Genomic DNA, 9,128 nt, shown 5'->3' with positions numbered 1-9,128 from the left:
GAACTCCATGTGGTGTGTTTCGAGCTCAAGTCGTGACTTGTGTGCGTGGTTGTGCTGCGTATTTGAGTCTTGTGTGTGTTGCTCTTCCCAACCTTACTCTTGTGCGTTCTTTGTGATCAATATTGTAAGGGCGAGAGGCTCCAACTTGTGGAGATTCCTCGCAAACGGGAAGAAGACTATAAGGAAGAAAGCTGTGGTATTCAAGTTGATCATTGGATCACTTGAAAGGGGTTGAGTGCAACCCTCATCCATTGGGACGCCACAGCGTGGAAGTAGGCAAGTGTTACTTGGCCGAACCACGGGATAAAATAGTGTGTCTCTTGTGTTGCTTTCTCTGTGATTGTTTTGTTCACAAGAACTGGCCTCAAAGCTACTTAGTCACACTAACTCTTTCATAACTAAATTTTGTGGCTATTTAGTGTTTGATTTTACAGGATCACCTATTCACCCCCCCTCTAGGTGCTCTCAATTGGTATCGGAGCCATATTCTTCATCTAAGGGACTAACCGCCCGAAGAAAGGATCCTAAGGAAAAGGGGATGGTGGTCAATGACAAGGAGAAGGAGTCCCTCTTCAACGAGCCAAGAGACGACAAGCCCACTAACTCAGGATCGAGTCATAAGAAGAGGGACGGGAAGAAGAAAAGGCGCATCAAGAAGATCATTTACTACGACAGTGATGCCTCCTCTTCTTCACCAAGAGACGATGACGACTCTTCATCGAAAAAGAAAATAGTTAATCAAAACTATTCATTTGATTATTCCTGCATTCTGTACAATTCTAATGCTCATTTGCTATCAATTCCACTTGGGAAACCCCCTCACTTTGATGGAGAAGACTATTCTTTCTGGAGTCATAAAATGCGTAGTCATTTATTTTCTCTCCATCCTAGCATCTGGGAAATTGTTGAAAATGGAATGCACTTTGATAGTACTAACAATGCCGTTTTTATAAATGAGCAAATTCATAAGAATGCCCAAGCTACTACTGTGTTGCTAGCATCTCTTTGCAGGGATGAGTACAATAAGGTGAGTGGCTTGGACAATGCCAAGCAAATCTAGGACACCCTCAAGATGCCTCATGAGGGAAACGACGCCACCATGATCACCAAAATGGAGTTGGTGGAAGGCGAGCTGGGAAGATTTGTGATGATCAGGGGAGAGGAGCCAACACAAACCTACAACAGGCTCAAGTCCCTGGTCAACAAGATTCAAAGCTATGTAAGCACAAGATGGACGGATCATGACGTCGTCCGACTCATGCTAAGGTCATTTACTGTAATTGACCCCCATCTTGTAAATCTTATTCATGAAAATCCCAAGTACACCAAAATGATGCCCGAAGAGATCCTCGAAAAATTCGTGAGCGGGCGTATGATGGTGAAGGAGGCTCGATACGTGGACGATGCTCTCAACGGTCCACTACTCGTCTATGAGCCACAACTCGTTGCTCTCAAAGCAACCAGTAGCAGGGAGGCGCTACCAAGCAAGGTGGCACAAGTAGAAGCTGCCGAGCTAAATGAAGATGAAATGGCGCTTATCTTCAAGCGCTTCAAGACCGCACTTAAAGGACGCAAGGAGTACCCCAACAAGAATAAAACAAGGGGAAAGCGTTCATGCTTTAAATGCGGTAAGACTGGTTACTTTATTGCAAATTGTCCCGATAATGATAGTGACCAGGGACAAGACAAGAGCGGGAAGAAGGAGAAAAAGAAGAACTACAGGAAGGCAAAGGGCGAGGCGCACCTTGGAAAGAAATGGGACTCGGACTGCTCCTCTTCTGACTCTGACGACGAAGGACTTGCTGCCTCAGCCTTCAACAAATCCTCACTCTTCCCCAACGAATGCCACACTTGCCTCATGGTCAAGGAGAAGAAGGTAAGTGTTTGAGATTCTCCTAAGTACTCTACTTCTAGTGATGAGGATTCCTCCGATGATGAAGTAGATTACACCAATTTATTTAAAGGTTTAGATAGAGCTAAAGTAGAAAAAAATAATGAATTAATTGATGCTCTAAATGAAAAAGATAGATTGTTAGAAAAACAAGAGGATATTTTATATGAGGAACATGACAAATTTATTAGTGTTCAAATCTCTTGCTCTAGAAATTAAAAGAAATGAAATGTTGTCCTCTGAATTGTCTGCTTGCCATGAATCTATGTCTAGTTTAAGGAGTTTAAATGATGATTTAAATGCTAAGCTAGAGGAAGTTAATAAATCTATTTCATGTGTAGAGCATGTTGTTATTTGTAATAGATGTAAGGATTTTGATGTTGATGCCTGTAATGAACATATTGCTGCTATTACTAAATTAAATGATGAGGTGGCAAGTCTTAATGCTCAACTTAAGACTTGCAAAATTGATTTTGATAAATTAAAATTTGCTAGGGATGCCTACACTATTGGTAGACACCCCTCAATTAAGGACATGATTGGTTTTCGAAAGGAAGCCAAGAACTTAACAAGCCAAAGGGCTCCCATTCCCAACAAGGAGAAAGGGAAGGCTCCTATGGTTAGTAATCCTCAAAGGAACCATGCTTTTATGTATGATAGGAAAATTGCTAATCGTGCTCATTATAATAGGAGTTATGATGTTAATTCACATGCTATGTTTGCCTCTAGTTATACTTTTGTTCATGGTAGAAGTAGGCCTAGGAGAAATCATGTTGTGCATCATGTGCCTAGGAAAATGTGCAATGAATCTACTACTGTTTTCCATGCTTGCAACACTTCTTTTGTTCTTTCATGTAAGAATGCAAAAGTAGTGGCTAGGAAATTGGGATCCAAATGCAACGGAGACAAAACCTGCATATGGGTTCCAAAAACTATTGTGACTAACCTTGTAGGACCCAACAAGAGTTGGGTACCTAAAACCCAAGCTTAAATTCCTTGCAGGTTTATGCATCTGGGGGCTCAAGCTGGATTATCGATAGCGGATGCACAAACCACATGATGGGGGAGAAGAAGATGTTCACCTCCTACGTCAAGAACAAGGATTCCCAGGATACGATTATCTTTGGAGATGAGAATCAAGGCAAGGTCAAGGGTTTGGGAAAGATAGCCATCACCAACGAACACTCTATATCAAATGTATTTCTAGTAGAGTCGCTTGGTTACAACCTTCTATCTATAAGTCAATTGTGTCTCATGGGTTACAATTGTCTTTTTACAAATGTTGATGTATCTGTCTTTAGAAGGAATGATGGTTCATTAGCTTTTAAGGGTGTATTAGACGACAAACTCTACTTAGTTGATTTTTCAAAAGAGGAGGTCGATCTAGATGCATGCTTAATAGCTAAGACTAGTATGGGCTAGCTGTGGCATCACCGTCTAGCACATGTTGGGATGAAGAACCTTCATAAACTTCTAAAGGGTGAACATGTGTTAGGACTAACCAATGTTTGTTTCGAGAAAGATAGACCTTGTGCAGCTTGTCAGGCAGGGAAACAGGTGGGAAGCACTCATCACAGCAAGAATGTGATGACAACATCAAGACCACTGGAGCTTCTTCACATGGACCTCTTTGGACCCATTGCCTACCTTAGCATTGGGGGAAGTAAGTATGGTCTTGTAATTGTTGATGATTTTTCCCGCTTCACTTGGGTGTTCTTTTTGCAGGATAAATCAGAAACCCAAGGGACCCTAAAGCGCTTTCTAAGGAGGGCTCAAAACGAATTTGAGCTCAAGGTGAAAAAGATAATAAGCGGCAATGGGTACGAGTTCAAGAATCTGCAAGTGGAGGAGTATCTTGAGGAAGAAGGCATCAAGCACGAGTTCTCCGCTCCCTACACACCACAGCAAAATGGTGTGGTAGAGATGAAGAACAGGACACTTATCGACATGGCGAGAACGATGCTTGGGGAATTCAAGACGCCCGAGCGGTTTTGGTCGGAAGATGTGAACACAGCTTGCCACGCCATAAACCGGCTCTACCTACATCGGCTTCTCAAGAAGACCTCGTATGAACTCCTTACCGGTAACAAACCCAACGTTTCTTACTTTCGTGTATTTGGGAGCAAATGTTACATTCTGGTGAAGAAAGGTAGACTTTCTAAATTTACTCCCAAGGTAGTAGAAGGGTTTTTACTAGGGTATGACTCAAATACAAAGGCGTATAGAGTCTTCAACAAATAATCGGGTTTGGTTGAAGTCTCTAGCGACGTTGTATTTGATGAGACTAATGGCTCTCCAAGAGAGCATGTTGATCTTGATGACATAGATGAAGATGATGTTCCGACGGCCGCAATGCGCACGATGGCAATAGGTGATGTGCGACCACAGGAACAACAAGAGCAAGATTAGCCATCTTCCTCCACAATGGTGCATCCTCCAACTCAAGACGGTGAACAGGTACCTCAAGAAGAGGGACATGATCAAGGGAGAGCACAGGAAGAACAAGTGATGGAGGAAGAAGCACCACGGGGTCCTCCAACTCAAGTCCGAGCAACGATCCAACGACATCACCTCGTTGACCAGATTCTGGGTGACATAAGCAAGGGAGTAACTACTCGCTCAAGATTAGCTAACTTTTGTGAGCATTACTCGTTTGTCTCTTCTATTGAGCCTTTCAGGGTAGAAGAGGTCTTGCAGGATCCGTATTGGGTGTTAGCCATGCAGGAAGAGCTCAACAACTTCAAGAGAAATAAAGTTTGGAGTCTGGTGCCATGTCCCAAGCAAAATGTTGTGGGAACCAGGTGGGTGTTCCGCAACAAGCAAGATGAGCACGGGGTGGTGACAAGAAACAAGGCTCGACTTGTGGCAAAAGGTTATGCCTACGTCGCAGGTTTGGATTTCGAGGAGACTTTTGCTCCTGTGGCTAGGCTAGAGTCTATTCGAATTTTATTAGCCTATGCCGCTCACCAGTCCTTCAGGTTGTTTCAAATGGATGTGAAGAGCGCTTTCCTCAACGAGCCAATCAAGGAGGAGGTATACGTCGAACAACCCTCTGGCTTTGAGGATGACAGGTACCCCGACCATGTGTTTAAGCTCTCTAAGACGCTCTATGGACTTAAGCAAGCCCCAAGAGCATGGTATGCATGCCTTAGAGATTTCTTAATTGCTAATGCTTTCAAGGTTGGGAAAGCCGATCCCACTCTTTTTACTAAGACTTGTGATGGTGATCTTTTTGTGTGCCAAATTTATGTCGATGACATAATATTTGGTTCTACTAATAAAAAGTCATGTGAGGAGTTTAGCAGGGTGATGACACAAAAGTTCGAGATGTCGATGATGGGCGAGTTGACCTACTTCCTTGGGTTCCAAGTGAAGCAACTCAAAGACGGCACCTTCCTCTCCCAAACGAAGTACACTCAAGATCTTCTCAAGAGGTTTGGGATGAAGGACGCCAAGCCCGCGAAGACACCAATGGGAACCGACGGGCATGTCGACCTCAACAAAGGATGTAAGTCCGTTGATCAAAAGGCATACCGGTCTATGATAGGGTCATTACTTTATTTATGGCTAGTAGACCGGACATTATGCTAAGCTTATGCATGTGTGCTAGATATCAATCCGACCCCAGGGAATGTCACCTTGTGGTCGTTAAGCGAATTCTTAGATAATTATTTGCCACGCCTTGCTTCGGGATCTGGTATCCTAAGGGGTCTACCTTTGACTTAATTGGTTACGCAGACTCCGACTATGCCGGGTGCAAGGTAGATAGGAAGAGTACATCAGGGACGTGCCAATTTCTAGGAAGGTCCCTGGTGTCCTGGAGTTCCAAGAAACAGACATCCGTTGCCCTATCCACCGCTGAGGCCGAGTATGTTGCCGCAGGACAGTGTTGTGCGCAACTACTTTGGATGGGGAAAACCCTCTGGGACTTCGGCTACAATCTGAGCAAAGTCCCACTCCTATGTGACAATGAGAGTGCAATCCGCATGGCAGATAATCCTGTTGAACACAGCCGCACTAAGCACATAGACATCCGGCATCACTTCCTGAGAGACCACCAGCAAAAGGGAGATATCGAGGTGTACCATATTAGCACCAAGAACCAGCTAGCCGATATCTTTACCAAGTCGTTGGATGAGAAAATCTTTTGCAGGTTGCGTAGTGAGCTGAATGTCTTAGATTCGCGTAACTTGGATTGATCTATAGCATACATGTGTTCTATGCCTTTGATCATGTTACTTTGAAGCATTTACATTACTTGTTGTATATTTGTGGTGCTCAAGTTGTACAAGACCTCCCCGGACCTCACAAGTTCATATGCAAATGGTGCACATATTTAGGGGGAGATGTGCTACAACTTGACCCTTTGAGACTCACCTATGTGTTTGAGTATAATTGATGTAGTCTCAAAGGTGCATTGAAAGGGAAAATGGACTTGGACGATGCAAAGACTTGCACTGCACTCTGGTATTAGTGTACTCACTTCCAAGTTCATATTTATGCTCCCATTGCCTTTTTGCTCTTAATTGACATTTTTGGTGAGGCAATGGGGTTAAAAAGGCCAAAAATGATGATGTTTTGGTGCTTAATGCCAAAGAGGGAGAAATTAAGGCCAAAGCAACCGGATCAACCAACCACTTGAGAATTTTGAAAAGAGTAGAGTTAGAATTTGATTTTGTCAAAATACTCTAAATTGCAAAATTTGGTCTCTTATGGGGGAAAATTTTTGATTATGGGAAAAAGGGGGAGTTTTTGGTACTTGACCAAATTTTCCATTGGAATATCTCTTGATTTGCCCAAACAAGTGTGTTTGACTTAGAGATAGGAAAAAGGATTTGATTTACAAAAACAAACCAAGTGGTGGCAAAGAATGATCCAAATATGTCAAATCTTGTGCAAAAACAATTTGGTCCTCAATTGCATTGATGTTGCACCTGTTTTGGTTGCTTTTGGATGTGTTGGCATAAATCACCAAAAAGGGGGAGAGTGAAAGGGAAATGTGCCCTTGGGCAGTTTCTATAATGTTTTGGTGATTAAGTGCCCAACATGTTTAATTAAGTTCTTATGTGCCAAATAAAGCAAGAAGTGCAAATCAAGGCAAAAGGTATGTTTCTAGACTTGGTGATTTGGTTTTATGTACTAACATGATTATCCAAGTGCTAGAAACAGTGACTAAAGAACAAAAGGAAAAGACTTGGCTCTGTGCAGCCAACTCCAGCTCGGCTTGGCACACCGGACTGTCCAGTGAGTCATCCGCGGCGAACTCGTCGTCCTCGGGAAAAGCAAAGGGGCGACGTGGCTATAATTCACCGGATTGTCCGGTGGTGCACAGGACTGTCCGGTGAGCCAATGGTCGCTTGAGCAACGGTCGGCCATGCAATCTTCGAGCGACACATGGACTGCTCCAACAGTCAGCTGGTGCACCGGACTGTCCGGTGTGCACCAGACTGTGTCCGGTGCGCCAATTAGCCCAGAGGAGCAACGGTCGGATATGCCAAATTTGGAAGGAGATCAAGCACCGAACCGTCTACAGGACCTATCCGGTGGCGCACCGAACTGTCCGGTGCGCCACTCGACAGAAGGCAAGGATAGCCTTCCATGTTGATCTTCAACGACTCCTAGCTGCCTTGGGGCTATAAAAGGGACCCCTAGGCGCATGGAGGAGTTACCTAAGCATTCACTAAGCATCCTAAGACTTCAAGACTCCAACTCCACGCATTTGATTCTTTGTGTTAGTGATTTGAGCTCCATTTGAGTTGTGAACTCCGTGTGGTGTGTTTCGAGCTCAAGTCGTGACTTGTGTGCGTGATTGTGCTGCGTATTTGAGTCTTGTGTGTGTTGCTCTTCCCAACCTTACTCTTGTGCGTTCTTTGTGATCAATATTGTAAGGGCGAGAGGCTCCAACTTGTGGAGATTCCTCACAAACGGGAAGAAGACTATAAGGAAGAAAGTCGTGGTATTCAAGTTGATCATTGGATCACTTGAAAGGGGTTGAGTGCAACCCTCATCCATTGGAACGCCACAACGTGGAAGTAGGCAAGTGTTACTTGGCCGAACCACGGGATAAAATAGCGTGTCTCTTGTGTTGCTTTCTCTGTGATTGTTTTGTTCACAAGAACTCGCCTCAAAGCTACTTAGTCGCACTAACTCTTTCATAACTAAGTTTTGTGGCTATTTAGTGTTTGATTTTACAGGATCACCTATTCACCCCCCTCTAGGTGCTCTCAGGGATGTCAAGAAAGCGCTGCATGTGGGTCACTCAGTGGGCACAGATACTCTGAGTCACTGTGTCGGTCTCCTAGCGAAGCTCTGCCAACTCCGCCTCCTGCCCTGTTTAGCGACAAAATCGGAGGTTTGAACATCCCTAGGGAATGGGGTGATGAAGAGTAGGGCGAGTGGCTTTTGACGCACGGACCTCCACAGTGGTTAGGCGTGCTTGGAAGCCCGTGATGCGAGAACCGGACATTCTCACAACCGAGCGAGATGCCTCTTGTCTACCCCACAACCCGGCCAGTGCCAACAGCCGAAGGGTCAAGGACCCTGATCCATAGGCGGCACATGACAGGTGGGGGAGGGAAACAACAACCCTCCTACACAAGATGATACAATCAGGGTGGGGGCCAGCACCAACCAGCCTTATGGACGCCACGGGGTAGCCAACGATAGTCGGAGCACCGGTGATGTCGACCGGCAGAGAGGACAGTGTGCCCCCCATCACGAGGGTCGACCCTTGACTCTTTGTCTGGAGAGGTCGTGGGGGAGGAAGAAAGCGATATAACTTCTCCTCCAATGCTCGAGCCCACCACCCTACAAAGAGAGCCCATCATTAGGAAGATAGAAGAGCGAGAAATAAAGCAAGTTCCCAGAAACCACCCACCTTTTTCACGATGGGCGACTCTTGGGTCAGCCATGGTGAGGACACAACGAAGTAGGACGCTTGCCACGGTCCATGGTCAACCGAGAGGTCCTCAAAGGGTTTCAGGCGGTGCTACCCTCCTAACAGGGTGCCGTTTTTGGGAAGCAAGGGAACGTTGGACGAAGCCGATTGGGGATAAGAGTGGAGGGACCCTCTACTTATAACGCTCGACTGGCTCCTAAAAGCCAATGACGAGCCTCGTGAGCCCCGCCTACTCTTTAGTCACAGGAGACAAAAGGGGCAAGGCAACGTCCAACCCGAGAAAAGCCCCCGAGGGGAGATACTCCCTCCTCAGGGGGCTTGGGGATACTATCGGGGGAT

The sequence above is a fragment of the Zea mays genome, chromosome 1 (genome assembly GCF_902167145.1).
Source record: "Zea mays cultivar B73 chromosome 1, Zm-B73-REFERENCE-NAM-5.0, whole genome shotgun sequence".
Taxonomy (NCBI): domain Eukaryota; kingdom Viridiplantae; phylum Streptophyta; class Magnoliopsida; order Poales; family Poaceae; genus Zea; species Zea mays.
Note: the sequence above shows the minus strand (reverse complement) of the source record.